General features: G+C 51.7%; 1 protein-coding gene across 7 annotated transcripts in view; it reads left to right on the top strand.

Annotated features, from left to right (window-relative positions):
- The window catches only part of chb (CLIP-associating protein), a 185728-nt gene that overhangs the window by 60544 nt on the left and 102929 nt on the right, over positions 1 to 22255 (top strand). The gene's annotated exons all lie outside the window — the stretch shown is intronic.

The following is a 22255-nucleotide window of genomic DNA, read 5'->3' as shown; positions in this document are numbered from 1 at the left end:
TTGGGAGTGACGAGTTTCTTCGGAGGAATTTGCGAGTAGCAAGCCGCTGTAGTGAATGTCATTCGTGCATACATGTTGTTTAGCTGGTTTCGGTTTAGCTTAAGCCAACCGTGTCAAGTAAGCGCTCTTTATGCAGCGAAAAGCCGCCGTTGAAATGAACGGAGAAAATTCTTCGAGGCTAGTACGCGTGTCTCCGACACGGCGGTGTCCAAGTTCAAAAGAAAAGGGGCAAGTTGCGGTTAAGGGTTTGTGCGGGCGTTTGCGTGCGCACGGAGCGAGAAAGGCACGGTCTTTCATACGCCGCGCCGATGAATTCAGACCGGCGGAGATCGAGCGGTTCGATATAAGGGCAGTTCACTGCACGCGGTAGTCGGGGTGGTAGCGCGCTTTTTTGTTTTGTCTTTTTTTTTTTTTTCTCGTCCGCCGTGCCGTGGTTGTCCGTGCGAAGAAGCCGGTCAGACGCGCTGCTGAGCGTTGTCTGAATTGGTGATGATGCGCCGCCTCCCATCCCGGCGCTTCCTCCGGGTCTCCCCTCTCCCGTTCTACAAACGGGCTTCTATTATTCACCGAATGATGGACACTTGGCTGCTGCGCGTCTGCGTGATATGTAGCTTGGTTAGGCCCCATACGTAAGGCGCCGATTGTATCGGCCAACCGAGAGCCCTTTCTTCTTCTTTTTCTTTTTTGCACTCTGTGTCAAGTTAACGTTTTTTTTTATTATTTTTTTTTTTATTGCGAAAGCAATACTACGAAAAGCGAGATCTCGGGTGGCCGCAGCTACGCCGTGAAGAGGCGTAGCTACGGTCTCCTAAAAAAAAAAAAAAAAAAAAAATCAGCCTGCCATGACATTTGAATTCACGTTACCCCTATGCCACGGGCAGGAGCTGCCAACTCGGGTAGCTCCTTTCATACTGGAGGGTGATATCAGAATCAACCTGCCAGAACCGTTTGCATTATCGCGTCATACCCTTAAAGGATGAGCTTAAAGTGTCCCCAATAATCTAGCACCTTACAGTGACAGGGCGTGATAGGAATGTAGCAGACAAAAGAAGCTTCCGCCTTGCTTTCGCAATTCAACTAGGGTTAACTAAACCACAACTAATCTTTTTTTTTTTTTTTTGTTCCGTTTTGTACGTATTGCTTCTGTTATTTTGCGTGCGTTTTGCGTTTCGTGCTACCTAGTTCTCATCCGGCGTAAGTTGCCAGGCTCGTTGCCATCTGTATCTGTCGCTGCACAAAGAAAGATGGAGATACGGGGCAATTTCATGCGTGCGCCCGAAATAATTGGCGCTTGTCTGTGCTCCTTTCTGCTCAAGCCCTGTTGTTTTGCTCTATGACATATGATCAGTCGGTTAATACATATTCGCCTATATATGTTCTTTATGCGATGTGCTAAAGTGTCGTTTTATTTATCGATTTAATACCAGGACCCGGGTCGTGTGTATAGAGGGGAAGGGGAGTAGGGTGCTTAATGTATTATGTAGTTTACAGAAGAAAATATACAATGATGTCAGCCGAAGATCGGTATACGGAGTGTAGAAATTTCTAAGCAGGTTAGCATAGCTTTGTCCTCGGGAAGTTCGTTCAGTTCTGAGCTGAGCTAGACCGGTGTGGCAGTTCATTGAAACTGAAATGAAATATTTTCCACCCGCCGCGGGTGTGCCCAAGGTTGCTGATCGAATTCCGGACGCTTTTCGATGGAGTCGTAAAGCAAGGCGCCCGTGTACTGTGCGATGTCAGTACACGTTAAAGAACTCCAGTTGGTCGAAGTTTCCGGAGTCCTCCACTATGGCACCTATCGTAGCCTGTGTTGGTTTGGGACGTTAAACCCCACGAAACCAAATCGTATTTTCTTTATTGTATTGCTGATATGGGCAGAAACTCAATGTAATCATTTCAGACAACATATATCTGCGCAAAAATAGCAAGACAAACGCGCGCCGCATGTGGATTCCGCTAACCCAAGACCTCGGCATGTCGCGTGTAGTCTATCTCTAGTATTGATAAATGAAGTTCGTAAAGGGGGGGGGGGGGGGGGGGGGTTGCATAAAGGGTGCCTGAAGAGAACAGCATTATCGAACCATTTTTAAAATATTCGTAATTTGTAACGTAACAACTGTCACATGATTTCTCCTGCTCTTTCTCCCACTACCCGCTCTCTGCCATTGTGGCATGACTCTCCGCTTCAAGGGGAAAGTGGCGTTGCTCCACAAATAATGTTGGAAACAAGAAAAAAAGAGGAGTCTACTTAATGACCGTCTTTTTATCTGAGTTAATCGAGCTAATTGTGCAGATTTGCGCTTTTGCAAGTTACCTTGACGATGTTTGCTGATTTCGTAATGAGCCATTGCTGAGACATGATGGTAGGGGTATTTCGGGGAACTTGCGTAAACACCGCTCAGACGTTCGGAAGGAAAAAAGAAAAGAAAAACTCCCTCAGCATTACGTATACTTGGACCAGCGCGCGCCTGCCTTTCAGAGACGCTCCATCGCAGCGGGACGACTTGTCGACTCCTGTACACGAATGTCGTAGCGGCAGGATTGGCTGCTAATTTTCTCCCCGAGCGGTCGGCGTATGCATTGGCGCCCTGAGGTGCAGGAATGCAGTCTTTTTTCTTTTTTCCGTTCCAGTTCCCTGGAGGCTCGACCAGTATATATGTGTTACGCGCGTAAGGGGACTGGTATTTCGATCGAATCCCTCAACATGTACTCCAAGCGCGAAGAGCCTTCGTTAAGAAAGCAAGAGAGAGCTCATCACGATCTCGTTTCGGGCCGGGAGCTTCTCCACTTTCCTCGCGACATCGGTCGCCAATGTTGTCACAGAGCGCGTTGGGAATTCTGTACGGCACCTTTCTTCTCCGCCGGCTAGTCGACAAACAAGACTCCCCCCCCCCCCCTTTTTTTTTTTTTTTTTGTCGTTGATGTCGTTCGTCGTCATTTTTGTCTTTGTTCATTTTCTTGTTGGACGTGCCAGTGAGTCCTTGTCTGCGCTTCGTATACTTAGCTGCACGTAAGAGGCACCTTACGCTGTCTGAGTGGTTACTGCTTTCGCGACAGCTATCTCGTCGCGTTACAGCGCTTGGACTAATTGCAACGTGAGGCGGGTCACTGCCTGTGCCATTTCCTGCTCGTTCTCCTCCCCCTCCCCCGTATTTTTATTATTATTATTATTATTTTTTTACTTTGGAGAAAGCTTTTTTTCTCCAGTCCACTCAACCCCTTTGGATAATGGCGGCCACGCTACGCGCAAGCGTGCCAACCCTTTAGCGCAGAACTAGTTTGCGTTCGTTTTGCCCCCGTTGCTGCGCGTCAGTGCGGGTTTAGCAGGTTGATGAAGGAGACTGATAGCTTGCGGAGAATATGGCTGCGTCGAGTGTCTCCTGCCTCTTGCTTTTGCTTTGTCTTAGCTCAGCACTGTTGCGTGCTATGGTGCTGATTCGGTCTTTGTGCGGTGGAATGTTAATATGAGTCGGGCGTTGTAATTAACGTTCTGTTGTCTCCCTCTAATGCTATGTGGTTGCCAAGTAGCGACAGCATAAAAATCACACCTGAGCTGTTTTTAGGAACGGCCGTGAGGGCTCATTTGCTAGAATAGGCCCCATTTCTCTCGCAAACAAAAAGCTGTAAAAGTGAAACGGTGTTGTTCTGCTTGCTTTTTGTGAAGTTGAATGTGCTGTAGGTGCTGCTTCGTTTCAGGGTTGTGGGCGTTACTTGTTTGTTTTTGGACGGCTCTTTGGCGAACAACCCCCCCCCCCCTCCTTTAATTTTTTGCAACGTTGCTTGGGTGGTATGTGCTCACTGGGGAATGTAAGGACGCTAAAATGCGACGCGGCGAAGACTTCAGTGTTTTGCTTCAATACTCGCGCTGAATTACTTTCTTGCGCCGTGTGCTAGAACATTGCCGGACTGTGAGCGGGTGCTTCTGTTTGCGCACTAAACCTTTGATCTGCAGAATGAACGACCAAGCTCTTGCCGCGTAACACCAGTAGTTATTTTCCTTTGTTGAGATCAGTCCCCGGCCGCTGCATTTAGCGGTGCCTGCATTCCATTTACTATGCCGACGTTGTACTGCCACTCAGAAGTTACAAGGGATGTGTATATGATGAAGCTGTGTGAAGGAGCCGGAGGGATGAAAAAGCGGACAATGTGAGCTGACCATCACAGTTCGTTTCGCACCGTCAAAGCACTGGTGACGATGCGGGACCTGATCTCATCTATCGACAAAGCTGAGCAAGCGTCGGGGCACGCGCGTGTACCGCATTCACCTGCGTAATACAGTTTGTTGTTGCTGCCGCTGCTGCTGTCGAACAGATTCGCGCAGATTAGGTAGCTCGCGTTTACTGCGCTTACGCGGGGCAACATTTGCACTTGGGCCGATATTTAAGACTGCTGTTAGAGAAAACGTCCATCGGTCGAGTTTGCGAGTAAATGCGGTATGTGTACCGTCTCTGCTCGCATCTGTCGGTCGCTCCCTGTGGTGTGCGTACCAGCGGCGCCTGCTCCGATCGCAGGGGGTGGCTCAGGCAGAGAAAGAAGCCGGCGAGGCGTGCGCCCGCACGGCGTCCCATCGCCTCAATCGCGGGGCCCGCGCTGATGGCGCGTCCGGAGCCCGTCACCATGGCAACGCTTCCAGCGGCTGCTGCCGGCCCCGGATATGAGGCCGGAGCTCTTGGTCCGGCCTGTCGCGGGATTTTGTAGCTTGCGCTGTCGACTTTATGGCAGCTTGGTCTGGCTAGACGGTGCGGTATCTGCCGGCCTCAGCTTTAAAGTCCCTTATGGCCTCGAACAGACATCGGCAAAGTCTTATTTATAATTGGAAATGACTGGCGGCGATGTTGTTTTGGGCCAACGAAGGGAGATCGGTGCGTTAAGTAAATAAAACGCGGCATTGTTGTCACTGGAGTGCTGAGCCTGGTCAGGGCTGTTTCTCGATTCAGTAGAAGAATTGTGGAATTATTTAATGCATTTCTTTGTAAGCAGCTACGGCACGATTACAGCAGTTTCGACACATTTCTTTCGTTGCAGAATCCCCCCCCCCCCCCCTGCCCCACCCCCCATTAACGGGTGAATTTAGGTGGTTTACGGGGTCTTCAGGGGGGAATTTAGAGGCGGTCTTGTACTTCCTTCCACGAAAGAAAAAAAAATTGTCTGGGCCATGGTTTTCCATAAAGCGGTCACCGGCTCTTCAAATGCCAAGCTGCGGATGTCATTATGGCTTCTGGCTAATCGCAGGAAATAGCAGCCAGCGGCTCATTGCACCCGTGTGGGAGGCTTGGTGAATGTGCGTTGGGGTGTTATTGGAATTGTCTTAAAATGAAGGCTTTGGTAGCTGAAGCTCGCTAAGAATGCGTGAGTGGGAGTACTCAGTATAGGAGAGCCCGTTATGCGATTGCTCTTCATGCCCGATTGCGCGCGCCTTTATAGTTTCACGGCTTAGAAGCGGGCGCAGTAATTCCGATATGTAAGCTGTAGTACCTTGCAAGGGAGTTCACTTGACTGCTTTCGACCTCGTTAAATGAAGAAAAAAAAATCAATCCGCTTATATCCAGCGGCTCAGTATGCGAGCAGTATGCGAGCAGCCAGGTGTGTAATCTAAATAGGCGCCGAGCTGAGACGCGCCAGTTTTGTACACCCGCAGGAACCTAAAGCGGCACCAATTGCCTCATCTAATCCCGTTGTCTCTGCGCACTGTCAGGTCTGAGCTTACACGTGTAACTGTCTGTCGCTCGCATTCGCTTTCAGTTTTGAGTTCGCTAACAACGGGCGTTACGAAAGCGAGCCGCTTGCCCTGGCTATATCCTGGCGCCGTCTCCGAGTCTCCAAAAAAGCGTTTGTGCACCGGGCACGAAGTTATAGTGGGGTACTGCGGCCTGTACTACCTCGTTTTTCTTTCTTGGCCGCAGGTGCCGCCACGCACGACTTCGGAGCAACCCCCTCTCCCGCTATTCTTCCGAAGCCCACCTTACGTGGGGTGGAACGCTTGTGCAAGCTCCTTCTCTTCCTTTCCCCTCTCTCCAGCGGCTTTTTTTTTTCTTCCTTTTTTTAGCTCGCTAAGCTGGGGGATATAGTTTTACGACCAGCCATTGTTCGTGTATCGAACGCTGGGCGTGACTTTTTTATAGACGGCCGCTGCTCGGCTCTGCCTGTGCGCGTCGCTCTCCGAGATGCTGCCCCGTTGTCTTTCGGAGGGCGGCAATCGAGTCCGCTCCTTGACGGCTCGCAGGCAGCATGGTACCGCTCGGCAGCGCCATAATGAGGGATAAATGATTGGCTATAGGCTAAACACGCCCGTCGCCCTTCTCCCCCTGAATATTTTTTCTTTTTTTTTTTCTTTTTTTCGCCTGCTTCCTGCGCAATGCGGTATTCCCCTGAGCCCATCGAAAAGCGATTGCTGTCGGTGACTGACGGAAGGTGGGACCATCGTTGGAACAGTCTGCCGCGCGCTCAAGTACTGCAGTCATGGCGGTCCCTAAAACGCTCCGATCTTTGCTGTGTGTAACATTTGGAAGTATACTACACCTTATGCTGTAGCAGGGGCTGCGCTGTGCGAACCCGCGTAACCGGGGCAACGCAATCAATCGCGCCGCGGTGGCAGTGGCGGCATTTCAACTTGGCGCAGCTGCGCGCATTCGCGCACCTTTCAACCTTCGTCGAGGCAGTCATTCCAGGACACCCTGCAGTGCGTCGGCGCTGTGCTCGACGCTGAACAGGAAACCGCGCGGCTTTATGTTGCTTTCCCGGCTGTATGGCTGGGCGCAACTTATTTTACACAGCCCAAACTAACAAATGTATGTCGCTGGGCGCGTTGTTACTACCGCTTTTCGCCATCTTTGTGATGAGCCGCAGGGCTTTCCCGTGTGCTTGCATGCGGCTCGAGCCTGTAGGGGGCCTGTCACTACCGAGAACCTAACAAGGCCGGTGCATAACCTTCTCTCCCAGCAGTGAACGTCACGGCAACGAATGGACGATAAAGGATCAGCCAACGAACCTACGCGCACGGACTTTGGTGAAGTTGCGGAGGGACGCCACGTGACTCCACTCAGGTCTGCTTTCGCAGCGTCACTTGCTGGCACTTTATCGCCCATCCGCAGTCGTGACGCAGGCTACTGGAGTGCGCTTGCCTCGCAAAGGCAGACGGTATACCTGGAAGCTGACATGGCTAAGCACTAACTGGACTTACGGTTGGCTGACATTACGTTTGGCAAGCGCTGCCAACTATAGGACATCTCCTTTCGTATGGGACGGTTATGTCGGAATTAGCCTGCCAAAACCCTTGCATTCACGTTACTCCTACAGCAATGCAGGCACGGTCGTGTACGGCTTCGTAAGAGCGAGGTAGCCTATACGCTATCGCGTCAAACCTTTAGAGGTGAAGCTTAAATGTCCCATAATTTTGGCGGAAGTAAATGGTTGCCAGTATGTCATGTGGAATGAAAAGGAAATACGTTCAATGGCGTCAAAATGCAGCGGGACAATATGGGTAGAGCGGTGCCATTTTGTCTTTCGTGTGGTTATATTGTGCTAATTGCAAATTATTTCCGGACTCGTGCTGCGACTTGTGCGGCCGGTGGCGGCGTATACACGATTTGAGGCGGCGGCCAAAGCGAAATCGGTGCCCATCCCGGAGTAGTCCTTTGTGCGAAGAAACAATTGCCCTGCTACGCGAGAACCGTGAGGGAAGGAAAAAGCGCGACTTCGTGCTGCGTTTTTTTTTTAATTCGCGCGAAATAATGAAACAAAAATTTCGGGTGCAACGTCTTATCCCCGTGCGACGACGGGTTGCGCTGGATGGGTGGGAATTGGACGGCACTGTGTATATATGCGTGTGCGTGTTGAGGAACGGAGACCAAGCGACAGTCTCGGCTGTGATCTGTGCGTGTGTGTGTGATAAAGACGAAGAAAGGATATGACGCGCTAGAGGGCTGCGAATGCTTCATTCGTGACTCTGAGTACATTATTTTTTCCTCTTTTGCCTCCGCTTCCTCTCCCTCGCTTATTCTTATGGTCCGCTGGGGTGCGTCACAGTATAACCATTTCTCGCGTGCAGCTTTTCCTGCTTTCCAGAGAGCGACGCTGTAGGTATCTCCCCTCCCCCCTCTTTTTTCTTTTTTTCCTTATGAACGCGGCTAGAGCACCATAGCGCGGCGTTGTTGCCCCCTCGGTGCCGCCATTGTTGCCTCCAAGAAGAAAGCGTCACGATCCGCGCGAGCGTGTGTTTTAGTAATCGCCAGTTCGCCTTATTTTTTTTTCCTCGCAGCCGGGCTGTCGTTGTTTTCGTCCTCGTTGGCGCCTGTCGGCGGCGACAGGCATGTTGTGGATAATAGCTTTAGCGCAGCGTTTGTTTATTATGTATGCGGATACCGACAAGTGTCACCCACACACTGGCTCTTTGCCAATGTCCTGGCGGTTAAAAAGTTGACATTACTCAGTGAGCGTAACGTCACCCACCAGACATGAAGCTCTGCCATATGAAAGAGGGAAACGATAGGAAGGGAAGACTGCAGTGTTAATCATAGGCTGCTGTACCCGTGTGGAGGCCAATAAATGGCTCTTACAGAGAATGAAAGCTGACCTAATGACTGATGACATTTATTAAAATCTATTCACATAAATTAAAAATTATTCTAAAGTTTGTAGCATCGAACGTCCCCATGTCGTCCTTTGGTCGGTGTGGCTTGTCTACGCAATCTGTACAGTGTCTTCAGAGTCCAAAAATATCTAGTATTCGGCATGTTTAATCTATTCGTGTCATTCTAGTGGTTTTTTCACCGTCATATTTGCACACTCCTTCTCCCTTGAGGGTGCCTAGGCAAGTACAGGGGGACAGCGAATTGCCCTTCGGCTCCTCTTCGCTTAATTATGCGAAAATATCCGATTCGTCTGAAATTTCAATGCTTTCACGAACCGATCTAGATTACGTACATCGATCATCGATGCTGAATTACGCAAGTCGTTCCTCGCGCACTTCTCGTACAAAGTGAGAAAATGTTTTTCTTTTTTTTTTTTTTCCCTCGGAGCCACTTAATAAAAAAGTATGAAGCGTAGTCACGCTATTTATGCTGAAAAGCCTCCGTACGTATGAGAGTTTCCGGGGTTCAGAACATGAAACTTCGAACTGTTACTTTTGGTCCGCTGCCCAAACGCATCCGTGTTCGCGATATTGCAGTGCAGCTTCAACGTGTTGGAGTACGATGCCGGTTGTCCCGACCTGGTGCGGCTGTGCTTTTCGTTATGTACGGGCGGTTTATCGTGTGCGCAGGTATTCCCGTTGGAACAGCCTGACGTGCATATTTTCTTGTTTTTTTTTTTTCTTCTTCTAATGGAGTGGTTGAGTCGGAGTCAAGTTTGAATTGGCACGACTAGCCTGATCTCTTCGGACGCGGGACAGTTTCTCCGAGAGGTTCTTCCGAATTAGTGCGGCAAGGGCTGGCACCAGTGCCGTGTGCCTTTCTCACCTTGCGTGACTGTTCATGTCTGAAGAGGTTTCGATAGGCATTATGCACATTCCTTTGTTCGCCGTTGGACCATTCGTTGTTGCTGCTAGTTTCTTTGATGTCGTAATTTAACCCCCCCCCCCCCTCCCCCACTTCCTTCCTCGCTTCGTAAAGAGGCCAAGCTGCTCTTCACGCGGAACCAGACAAGCTAAGACGACGGGGATTGGATTTCGCGTGTTTCGAGTTTGTAGCGCGCGCCTGCCGGTTGCCGATTCGATAAGCGATTGCAGTTGGGCTCGGAGCTGAAACCGAATTGACCTGAAATAATTCCAGGGGACGAACGCTTCGTGGCTAATGAGACGTTGTGGCGTTGTCTCCAGCCGAGCGCGCGCATCAGCTGCACTAGCGTTGTGACAACTCTGCTCATTTCGCAACCCTCGTAACGCCGTGCGCGTCCTCATTAGCATTGTAGTGGCCCCGTAACTACTGTGCTGGTTATCTTGCGACGTCGATTTCTTGCCGACCGCCGCTGTGGTGTTTGCGTGCGGCCACTCTTGTGCCAAGGACATTTTTATGGGGACAGCGTGCGCGCAGGCAACACAATGGGCCGTGGTGGTTACATGGCGTGTGGTTTGTGCCAAGGACTTCGGCCGCTTCCTGTGGTAACCACCACTACCGCCGCCGTGCCGTTTGTTTATCGTGCCTCGCCCATATGCATGCAGCGCGTGCTGGGGGGAAACAAGAATGAAGCCAGGGAAGTGTCATTACAATGTGTGCGTTGAGTGCGAAGACCTTGGATTGAGGCAGCCAGCTGGCTCGGTGACGGAAAAGTTTTTGTGTCCGAGAATTTTCTGTGTGCGCGCGCGCATTCTTTCCCGCAGTCGCTGTTTGGTTCGTTGCATCCGTATACATCTTCATCGGCTTGCAGTGCGGCCGTCAGGCTCCAGCGCTTGCGATGTAACGCCATACGCAAGGCGAATAAGTGCATTGTTATGGGTAAGCGACGGTTGCGTATCGTTGCGTAGCCGGGAGCTGCGCGGGGACGGGGAGCGGCTGAGCACCAATTGTTTTCCCGCGCCTGACTCTCCCGCGAGGGCTGTTGACCGGGTCTGCATTGTTCTCGGTGCTCGTTTCCGGTACTGTACGTAAAGCCACTCAGTCCTACACCGCCTGCACGTTTTCTTCCCTTCTTGTGCGGACTGCGCAGCCTCCGCTTGTCGATCGTACGCGGCTGGTGTGGCGGCGGTACTCTTGAGCATTTACGTTTGATAGCTCGTTCGGATAAACTTTGCCCCCTTTTTTACATTTCACGGATCTCTCTCTTAAGCCCCTGCTGTAAGCCTCTGTTTGTAATCGTCCTATATACACAACCTTCGTTTCGCCGTATCGTTTCGCTCTCAACTAGATCAAAAGGGGTTGTAAATAAAGAAGCGTGCCATGCTTTGTGGGTACCTGAGGCGCATTGCGTCGGAGGAATCCGCGTCGCAAAATCGGACAGTCCATTAAATGTTTCTGCGAAGGAGCAGTGCCACCCGCTCAAGTCTCGCGACCGGGCTGTCGACCGGCAGGCGGTCTTCACGTGTTCCCTGATCGCCGACTTCGTCCGGAAGCAGCGGACGTCGCTTCCAGGTTTGTGGGTCTCATTTGCAAACCCGCGCCGTCTCGTCATGAAGGAAGGTGGGGAGCAGCCATTGGTGCCGCCTGGGAACCGGAAGGAACGTTATTGCTAAGTGATGCACGCCCGTCGATACATACGGGTGTGCATGTTGGAGGCAGTATGCGTTGTCTCGGGACAAAAGAAAATACACACCGCAGGAACCCGCGGAGAACGAATACTACATGTGGCGGCGTCAGTAATTAAGCGCCTTCCTCTTTCCTACTAACGTATACAGCGCGCACGCAACCGCGTCGGGGCGTCCTCGCGCGTTCTTGGAGCATATATACTGTCGCGAAGTGATCTTTCTTGCCACGAACGACGGATGCCACCGCGCAGCCACCTTTTTTGAGTCTTGCACTACCTTCGATAACTTGCCGTGGCACGGCGTCACGCTTAAAGGGCAACTCCGGGGTTTTTTTGACATTCGAATATTGTAGTGAGACTTTTACCACAGGTTCTTCTCTCCGTCCTGACGCATTCTACAAAATTTGGGTGCCGTACGATAATTCGTTCACGCGCAATAAGGCTTTAAAATAAGCCGTTTTCATGGCTTAAGTTGAGAGTATTTCTGCGGGCAACACTGATTTTCTGACGTCACAAACAGTATACAGGCGTTAATGTCTACTTCCCGCGTGATTATGAAATTGTGAGGTTTATATTGAACATACCTCAGACATTTTATGCAGTGCGTCATGATTTCCATACTTTATTTTCACCATCCAACGCACGTACGAGTGTTTTTCTAATACTGAGTGTGACGTCACCATTTCGTCAAATGTGACGTCGTTTCTGGCCGTGAAATCAGTTTCGGTTTCGATTTGATGTTTTTCTTTTTTAAAAATACTTCTAATTGGAATTTTGGAAAACGGTTTTTTGTGTTGGAGTCAGGACGTGCCGAGGAATGTAATTCAATTAAAAACACAAAATGATGAAAAAAACACCGGAGTTGCCCTTTAAAGGGCAACTCCGGTGGTGTTTTCATCATTTTCTGTTTTTAGTTGAATTACATTCCTCGGTACGTCCTGACTCCAACACAAAACGTAGTTTTTCGAAATACCGATTAGAAGTATTTTTAAAAAAGAAAAACAGCAAACCGAAACTGCTTTCGCGGCCAGAAACGACGTCCCAGGTGACGAAATGGTGACGTCACACTCAGTATTAGAAAAACGCTCGTACGTGCGTTGGATGGTGAAAATAAAGTATGGAAATCATGACGCACTGCATGGAATGTCTTAGGTACTTCAATATAAGGCTCACGATTTCATAATCACTCGGGAAGTGGACAGTAACGCCGGTATATTGTTTGTGACGGCAGAGATTCACTGTTGCCCGCAGAAATACTCTCAACTTAAGCCATGAAAACAGCATATTTTAAAGCCGCGTTGCGCGTGACCACAATATAGTACGGCGCGCCCAAAGTTATAGAATGCGTATAGAAGGAGAACCTATTGTAAAATTTTTACTAGGATATTAAAATGTCAAAAAACCTCCGGAGTTGCCCTTTAAATCGCAGCTTAGGGGGCGAGCAACCTCAGTCTGGTTGGGGTTAGGATAACCAAGCAAAGGCGCGATAGCGGCTGCTGTGGGTGAAAGCGGCGCATATTTAAAAACAAACGGGGCGAAGTTTACAACTATAGCTGAGGTTCATTTAGGTTTATGCACCGAGTGTGTCTGCTACTTTTCCTTTGTCCCCTCATCGTCTCCCGAGCAGCGAGCGCTCACTTTGCGTGCCTTGTTTCCTCGTCCTCGACTGTACTTACATCGCGCTATGGAAGGCGGCGTCGTCGCCTTTCCAGCTACTGCCGCTACTTCACGTTGGCTGTAGCACTCGGGGTGTCGGGCGTTATCGGTCGGTTATCGTCGGCGCGCTCCCCTGTTCTTGTTCTTGGCGTCCTCGAAGGTCGACAGGTCTCGGCTACATGCATGCACCCGCCACCTGACTTGTCGTCGCTCCTTTTGCTGTTGCTCCAGCGTTGATACGAAGGCAGCAGCCATGGAGGGTGCACCACTCTTGTGGCCCAGCGGGGGAATAATAATAATAAAAAAAATCTGCTTGCCGTGGTGGCGCGCGCGCTGCTTTTCTCGGCTGCTTTCTCGTTTGCATTCTGATTTCGTTGCTCTGACGCTGGATGAGATATTCGCGAGTGCCTGCTCGGGGATCTGTCGTCGGTAGTTTTCAGATGTCACTTGCGGTCTCTGGCACATCGCCAGGGAGAGCGAGCGAGAGAATCGTTTTATTCTGCGTCATATTACACGCCGAGCCGAAGTACGGTGCTGCCTGAAGGAGTGTGTTTCGGCCAATTGCGTCGGCCGATTGTCACGACTACACCTTCAATGCTTTGGATGGTGCATGGCGATTGATGGCGATTTCGCGTCAATTCCATCGAAGGGGCTGCAAAGCCTGTGCCGCTTCGTTTTCCACTTCGAGCCGGCTATATTAGTAGGTCAGATATCCGTTCAGTACAGTTCATTTTCTTTAAAGACCCGTGTTCCGGGCATCGCATGAGGGATATCAAGGATTTGAAGAAGAGTTGGCAGCTGGTCAGCTTACTTGCTACAAGGTCGGACAGAGCTCGAGGACGAAATTCCGAGCAGATTGTCCCTGCAGTCGATGGCGTCGAGCGATTCTCGTGACGTCATGAATAATCTTCCTTGGACCTGCTACGGCGACGAAGGCGAAAGGGGTTTCCACACGCTTTAATCAGATTATCCACTGCGTATTGAAAATCGGCCGACTCTATTGGCTGATCCCCCCCCCCCCCCCCCTTGTTTTTTTTATCTTCAGTTGTACCCGACTATAAGGTAATCGCAGAGAGGATCGAAATAAAGGCTTCAGTCAGCCAAAGAATCATGCTGGCTTTCTTAAGAAAAAGATCCGTCAATCAGATGACCGAAAGATGCGCACAAAATCACCACTATATCATTCACAGATTACAAAGGAAGCGTTCGCCTCAGTCTAAACATGAGTAGTTCGACGGGCATTGTGGAACTAGGGTGTCGAATAGCCGTATGTAAATGCACTGCACTGAATCTATAGGAAAGGTGTCAGCATGGTGTCTCCAATATTCACCGCATATTTCGCTGATATACTCGGCGATCTCCTGTGCTTGAAGGAATTGGGGCAAGAGTTAATAGAGCATACCTTAGTTATATGCGATTCGCTTGTCGCATCACCTTACTGAGTAACTCAGGGAACGAACTACAAAGCTTTGACCAGGCAGGCAAAGCAGAACAGTGAGTAAAAAAATTTTCAAGGGTTCAGCGCTGCTGAACCAAATATTGAGCGAAAGCATTAGCGGCGGGTGACCGAGCCTTCTTCTCTTTTTCTTCTTTAGTCCACATATAAAGCCCCGCTTTAACCAAGCCGTATGAACGTGCTTTAGTGGCCTATAGCGGTAACGTGAATGCCAGGGTCCTAGCAGGCTGATTCTGACATAACCGTCCCACGCGAAACGAGAGACCCAAATTGGCAGCTCCTGCTAGCCCGTTTGTCACGTGGGGTGTGACGTCACAGCGTCACGTGGGTAAGACGTAACTGCAGCCGGGTCGCGCGAAGGCTTGAAAGTGCGAGTAGTATTGCTTTCGCAATAAAATTATTGCACAGAGAAAAATGATCCTCTACAGTCTGCAAATACTTGAAGGGAACAGCTGTTTGCTATAGGTATACAGGTGCTGGATGTGGAAGGGGTAACGTCTACACAGAGCAGGCAGTTACCGCAGGTGCGGACCAAAAGAGCGCTGTAGTTGAGAATAAGAATCGGATGGATGGAATTTGGCAGGCGCTCTTGGGTGATATATCAACTCACTATTATCCTTCAAGCCAAAATACACGTAACAGCTATAATATCTACCGGTGCTGACCTACGGGGCAGGGGCTTGACGGCTAACGGAAAGGATGGAATTGAGGAGAGCGCAGCCAGCTATGCAAAGGAAAATGATGTGTGTAACGTTACGGAGAGAGCGTAGGGGGTCGTTACATCCTGGTCGAAATCAAGAAGTAGGCATAGGCGGAGCATGCAATGTGGGTGCAAGATAACGGGTGGTCGTTAAGGGTAACGGAGAGGGTTACTAGAGGGGACAAGATTACCGTCAGGTGTCTTAACATCAGGGGGAAGTTAGAAAGCGCCAAGACTGGAAGGCCATGACTGGAACAGTACGGGATTGTTTTGATACGGAAGTGCAACGCGCGTAGGTAAGCTGCGTCTGCTGCCGACGGGGATGGGAGCCTTAAGGAAGAATACCCCACTTCGCTTGCGCGCCTCCGTTTCGCCTCTTCGCTTCAGGAATTTCTTCAGCTCTCGTGCCGAATTCCTGGTCTGTTTTCACAGGACCTCCATCTCGGGCGCTTAAAAAAAAAATAAAAAAAAAATAAATGCGCGCTTCATTTGTTCTGTACCATGCCCATGAAATGTGGCGATCCAGTCCCCCCCTAACCCCCCCCCCCCCCCCTTCCTCATTTTCTTTTCTTTCTCCTTTGCTTCCAAACATCCGATAATGGGGTGCAATGTGTAGTGCGCGCTCCGGTTAGGCGGCAGATTTGCCGCAAGTGGAGCGTGGAACAGAGCCCCATCGAAGCTCGCCGTCCGTGTGTGCGTGGTACGAGTGCCGTTCTTTTGTGCGCTGAGCGAGATCGAGCTCCCGCCGAGAGCCGACGGGGCTTCGCACATTTTGTTGGCGCCAACTGATGGTGCTCGTTTCTTCGGGGCGCGTAGAACAGCACACTTCGCGTGGAAAATTTCGCCGCGTGTTTTAGGACGCCGCAAGAGAACGTGTATGTTATTCTTATACTGCTGCGCGTCTTTGGTGTAGATCTCTCTTCGCTATTGTCCAAATGGGACATAGTGTATCGTGGGCCTTTCCCCCTCCTGATGTTCGAGGGTTAATTGCGGGTGGGGTGGTAGAGGTCATACGCTTGGCGTAACTGTTTCGAGGTGACGGAAACGGTTGAAAAGCGCGCTCTTACGTAGTCGGGCAGGTGACGATGGGCTTGTCGGATTTTTGGGTCGATCTTGGAGGGGCGGTTTGTAAGGACGGCGCTGTTCTGCCCGTCCCCCCACCCCCCCCCTCCTTCCCTTCCGAATTTCGCCCCTGGCGCGCTATAGTGAGCACTACGCGCGCAGGATGACACAGGCAAGCGCTTGTTTGTCTTCTTGTCCGTGTTTACCTGCGCGCTTCGAGTTCATTCCTCCCAATTATACCCCAAACTCACTTTACTGTGCTGCCCGACAAGATCTTTCCTTTCGCTGTATTTTTTCAGGCACGTATATTTGCTTAAGGTGGCTTACATGAGTCCTGTTGCAAATTTTGAGTGGAAACGGCACGGGACGAACCGCATTCCGCCGGCAAACAGTGCATTGCGAGGAGAAGATGGCCACCAAAGCCACCGAATCAGCATTTTGCTTCGATAGTTCGCAGCTACTCGCCGAAAATATCGGGTCACCGAGAATATCGGGATCACTTCCTCGCAACCCAACGTTTTGCAGCGAGTGATCGAGGGCTACTCTCTTCACTCGGGTAGCATTCCCCGACTGTGCGACGGGCAGCATTTCCAACCCGTGGGTCCACGCGGGCTGCAAGCAAGTCCATTCATTTTGGTCCATTTTTGTGCCGGTGTGTGGCTCGCATAACAGTGTAGCTTGTCGCGCGAAACGAACACGGGGCGGTTGAAACGTGACGTGCTGCGAGCAACGTGGGATGGAATACCGATTGAGTGTGCCTTCGTGGCTTCCCATGTTTGGAGAACTTCCGTGCGCGTCTGCTGGGCTACCCAGCAGGCGTACACCGCCATATTGCGCCCATCGGGCAAGCGATTCTCGCCTCCCCCTCCTACTCGCGCGCTATCACTGTGGCCGTGTGCGCTCTACCCGCGCCTATCCCTCCGTAACCCGAATGACCGGCTCCAAGTCTTTTATACGGGCCCGCAGGGTTCCTGCTGCTGCGCCCTGTCCGCGAGGGACAGCACCGCCGCCGCCACTGCTTTCTTTGTGCGTGTTCGCGTGGCTCAACCTCGGGGGCGTCCTTGTCCAAAGAGTGCGAGCGAGCGCGGCCGAAGGGTCATCGCGCCGGCGCTGGAGAGAACGCACTCTCCGCTCGCTGCCTGTCATTGCCGGCAGACGCTGACCTGCCTGCGGCGAGCAATTGTTTCCGTCTCCTCCGGAGCTGGAGAAGGAAAAGGTTAAAGAAAAAGAAAAGTGCGTTACCGCGTGTTTTGCGAAGCCCGGTGCTCGCTTTGTGTTTCGTTTTCTTTTCCGTATTCCTCTGCCGTTGCACAAACAAGGTGGCCGAGTGGGGGAAGACGATCACCGCTGTTTTTCTGCAGCAGGTAGAGGAAGCGAGGCAGGTCGTAAATCGGAATGGCGGAAATGACTCCCTGCCGGCGTCACCAGGGGAGTACTACCGGCTGCCTTCTTTCCCTGGCCAGCTGTACCTCTTGCTGGTCAGGGCATGTGGCAGATGCGGGTTCCGTCGGTCCGTTGACTACCTCATCAATTGTCGTTCTCAGAAATCCCTCTATCCGGCGGCGTGCTTCATCGGCCGCTGGAAACGCTGCTCGTGTCGATGAACCGCTTCTTGAGTTGTTTTTTATTTTATTTTTATTTTTTAGTTCGATCGCATTGGCAGTGAGTGTAGTTGTGCTGATTAGGATGATAACATTGTACAACGAAGGAGGCAGTTTCTCATGAAATGTGTATACGGGGCGGGCCTCCGCCGGTACGCCGATAGATGGTTGTGGCGTGGCATTGTTTCATGTCCACGCGCTGTCATTTTAAAAAGGCCTGGCGTAAATTAAATTTAAAGCGGCGCTCGTTTGTATGTGCGCAGGTAGCCATTGCGAAATCGATACAGTGTGTATAAATTTGCTCACGGTGCCATCAATAGTCGTGATTGGATCTAGCCCCTCGTCCCCTCTTGTCGAGGGTACCGCGCAACTATATAACTCATCATTTTGACAACTATCGCGGCTATCGAGACTGAATTCAACCTTCTCGTCGGGCGTATATCTTGTTTCCGATACCGGCGCCCAGGCCCCTCTCAGTAGAAACCACTACGGCTTGGTCAAGCTATACGTTTAATACCTGTGCGAATGAAATACGAATGGAACAACTGAAACACCAAGTAGCGCGCTAAAATATCTACTAAAAGGATAAATGCAAAAGCCGCTCAAAAACCTACACTTTACGAACCACAAAGTGAATGCGCTTACTCGAGTCTAACTGACGTCTTTTATTTTTTTGACTCTTGCTCCCGTTTACTGTCCGATGTGTGTACGTTAAAGAACTCCTAGAAGGCGAAATTAATATATTAAACCCTGTGAAACCATGCCTATTATAATCTTACGCCGTGAAATAACCTGGCACATGGCACATTGCGACAGGTCCACATCGCTCCTTCAGCAAGGGAGAAAGCTGTGCACGGCGGTGTGCTGGTGCCGTCTTTTTTTTTTTTTTTTTTTTTTTCCTGTGCGCGCTTATTCTACTGCTACACTTGTTCCCTGCCCCCTCTCTCTCCCCTCGTCGTGTAGCCGTCGCCTTTTCGTCATGGTGTCGCCGCCACTGCATTGCAGTGGAGGTGCAGTGTGGAGGGGAGGTCCTTGCCCTGCTTTTATCGCTGTCGTCGTGCGCTTTGTGGGGTCAGCGACGCTGGACCGTCCGCGCGCTTGTGTGTGTGACAGACCCCCCCCCCCCGAGGATCAATACTGCGCCCTTGTTCTTTATCTTCTTTTTTTTTTTTTTTTTTTTTTTCTGGTGCATCGCTGCTTCGTCCAGTCGCATGCGTGCGAGGGCTTAATTCCGGCCGCTCAGTATTATGCGTCCCGCGATGGGAGTGGCGGAAGGCCCGCCCTTCGCCTATTCCAAGCGCTCTGTGTTGTCGAGCCCCGGTCGAGAGCCCCGAGGGGCATTGAAGGACGTTGATCCTCCTCCCCGCCGTCGGAACCAACATCCCCGCTCGCGTTTTGTCTTTTCTAATTTTTTGCTTATGGGGGTGATTTTTTTTTTTCCCCCCCGTCTCTGAAGTCTGTCCGAGAAGGCCAACAATTCCAATCTTTCTCATTGCGGCGGTGCTCTTTTACCACCGCTTCTCTCTTGCCGTTTCGTCATTTGGTATCTGCGCTGATGACAGATGTGCAAAAAATGAACGAGTGGTGTAGATTCGCCCATGTTAGCCACGCAGCTCCATTGCCGCAATATCATACCCGCCATGATATACTCGCGTGCAGTGACTTTCTTCGCCGTTATGTCGTCGAAGTGTCTTCTGAAGATCTCTGCACTGGGAACTTATTTAATCGAATTGTGAGACGCGGTCGCTCCTCCGCATCCTCCTACCGCGGCCATGCTCAGGACTTATCATCGCGGAGGGTTATCTTCGGCCGCCTTAAGCGTATCATGAGGCGAGTGTGTAGAAGCCGAGACACTTCTCGCAACAAAAGACTCCGGATCGGCGTCCACTTGTGTCGAGGTGGGAATCGTCGTCTTATCGTGACCCGGCGGTCTTCGTTTCACCCGCCTTCGTCGACGTGTCTCGCGCCCTTGTGCGTCCCACTGGCTTGTTCAATGGCAGCAGTGGCGGTACTGTACGGAAGCTCCCAACCGAGTCGAGGCTGGTACAGGCGCGCTGTTACTCCATCAGGCTGCGGCACGTCTCCAAGGGACGGCCGGCCTGCTGGAATTCTGTCACTACTCTCGATAGCTGGCATGACGCCAGCGTGTTTTCTTTTCGAAACTAATGAGCCTTTCTGTCGGGAATGGCGGCGGCGGCCTTTGAAATGCAAAACGGCCTTGTCGATTGCTAGCGTGGCAGCGCGGCGCTTTACGGATGTGCCGTGTCGAAGCAAGTCGTCGCTGCTCGCGCCCCTTCAGCTCGCGTGTGAGATACAGTGGTGGCAAACAAATGGCGCTGTTCCAGAACGCGCCCACCCACCGTTCTTCGCTCGGGGGCATGTTTTGTTATATATGCCACGAACATTGCAGCGCCGCCGCGCTTTTCGTCGCCTATTTGTTAGCCGGCAATCACGCGCAAAGCCCCGCCAATTTAGCTCTTCGGTCGGCGAGCGAGCAGGCCGCCCGTTCCCTCCGTCGAGCGTTTGCCGCGTTATTTGTTCCGTGTTAGCTGAATCGCCTCGGGGTCCTTTAATTTGTAGTTCGCATCTTTGGCGCATGAGCTGCTTTTCCCAGTTTTTTTTTTGTTTGCTGCGGAACGCTTCGTCCCCATCCTCGAATCTTTAATATAATTTTCATTTATATTCCCCCGCGCGATGCGGAGCTGGCGCACCCCGGGCGCGCACGGGAGCGCGTGCGAATGCTGCCTCCCCCGCCCGCACCACGCCCTGCTTCGTCCGTTGCCATGGCAAGCGGCCATCCGGGGAAAGGGGAAAGGTTGGGGAAAGAAGAGAGCTTGCTGCTCTTCCTTCGGCAGCGATCCCCATCCCACGGTCCCGCTGCACCTCACCCCTCGCTGCCTTTTCTTCCTTATTTCTCTGCGGCAATGGGTGGCGTAAATGGGGAAGGTGGAAGTCGGGGTGGGAATAACAGGCGAGGATCCGCAGTGGCACGATGGAGCCCGTTTCGTGCCACCTCCTGCAATTGATTTTTTTTTTTTTTTTTAGCGTGGTTTGCTTTTATTCCGTGGTCTTGCGATTTCTTGATAGTCTTCTCGGTGCTGCTGCGGGGAAGGTTCGGGGAGGTGGAACGGGCGCTCCTCGTGCCTCTCCGGAATGTGCTGTTTTGTCTCTCCCAAATTGGCAAGCCGGATGCCTCGTCTCTTATAAATGAGTGCTGGTCTGTTCTTTATCCGCGTGGGCTTTGGCGGACCAGAAAACAGTGTTGCTTTTTTTTTTTTTATTATTCTTCGCATACTTTGTGGACGCTATACGAAGCATACGGTTTGCTTCGAACCGCCATAGCTGCTTGACGCGTTTTGCCAGTCCTTCTGTTTGTCGGGCCCGAAACGTCGTTGCGTCCATTCTTTCCTCTGTTGCTTGCAACTGTCTGACCGGCAACTGGCACCGGATTGGCCGTACGACCAACCGGAATCCGCTTGAATCCGGAACTCTAATCCGGCTCCTGCTCCTCGACAGCAGACCGCCTTGTTTTGCGTTAGCGCTGCGTAACGCCTTGGTTACCGTTGTCAGATGGGCAGGTACCTGGGCACTCGGAATTGGATTTTCTCGATTGCGGAGACGCGGCGAAATGAGCAGTGATTCGTTGCAAGCGCACATGAGTATACCTCCCAGTGCTTGTGCGAGCTTTCGTGCGTCTTGATTTCTTTCGTGCGTGCTTCGGCGGCCCGCCCGTGAACTGCTGGCCGCGGGGGCGGCAGAATAGCCTTCGTCCAAATCGTGGGAAGCGCGCGTCCGAAGGAGCAGCAGCGAGCGCGGGGGCAATTGCTGGGCCGGCACCGTGTCGTCGCTTCAGCAGCGCACATCCCGCACGTCCCGACTCGAAGAGAGCGCTCGGGCCACGGCTTTCCGCCCACCGTGTTCTCCGGCCGAGTGTTAGTGTGTGTGCTTGCGTGTAATGTATATATACGAACACGCTTCTGGAGCAGGCAGCGCGGAGTAATGGTACGCTATGTCTGTAGGAGTTCAGGATGAGGACGTGTTTCTCCCTTGCGCTTTCCTATCTCTTACCGCCTTGAGCGCTGCTGCGCTCGTCGTGGAAAATCAGCGGAGCGTGGAAAATTCTCCTCCTGCCCCGCCCACTCGTTTCTTTTTCATTGTTTTGCTTTCTCAAGCTCCTTCGCATCAACGTCCTCTCTTTCCCGCCCCTCGCGTTCGGCTCGGCCCGCACCGGCCGTCTGCGAGCGGAATTCAATTTGCCGCCGGTGTGTCGAGTAAATATTGAGAGCGTTGTCTCTGCGATCGAGCGCTCGGTATTAATGGAAACAGCGCGCGCGCGCGCGGTCACTGCGTCGGCGCTGTTCTTGCCTATAACGCGCTGGCCCATGGTCTCATCGGGAAGTGTCTGCTTGGCCCCAAGGGTGTCGGAGCGTGGTTGGAGGTGCCTCGGCATTCGATTGCTAAATACCCCACTCCCGTATTCATGTATTTATCAGTCGGGCTGTCTGTTTTGGGGCCTGCGAACGAAGTATAGGGAGCGAGTGTTGCCTCTTTCCGAGAAGTGGCACTTGGCATTTCCACCTATCGCTCGCGAGCTTGTCTCCGTGG

The sequence above is a fragment of the Amblyomma maculatum genome, chromosome 6 (genome assembly GCF_055883805.1).
Source record: "Amblyomma maculatum isolate TAMU_Amacu chromosome 6, ASM5588380v1, whole genome shotgun sequence".
In the NCBI taxonomy this organism is placed as follows: Eukaryota; Metazoa; Arthropoda; class Arachnida; order Ixodida; family Ixodidae; genus Amblyomma; species Amblyomma maculatum.
The sequence above is the reverse complement of the archived record's forward strand: the minus strand, read 5'-3'. Positions and strand labels throughout refer to the sequence as shown.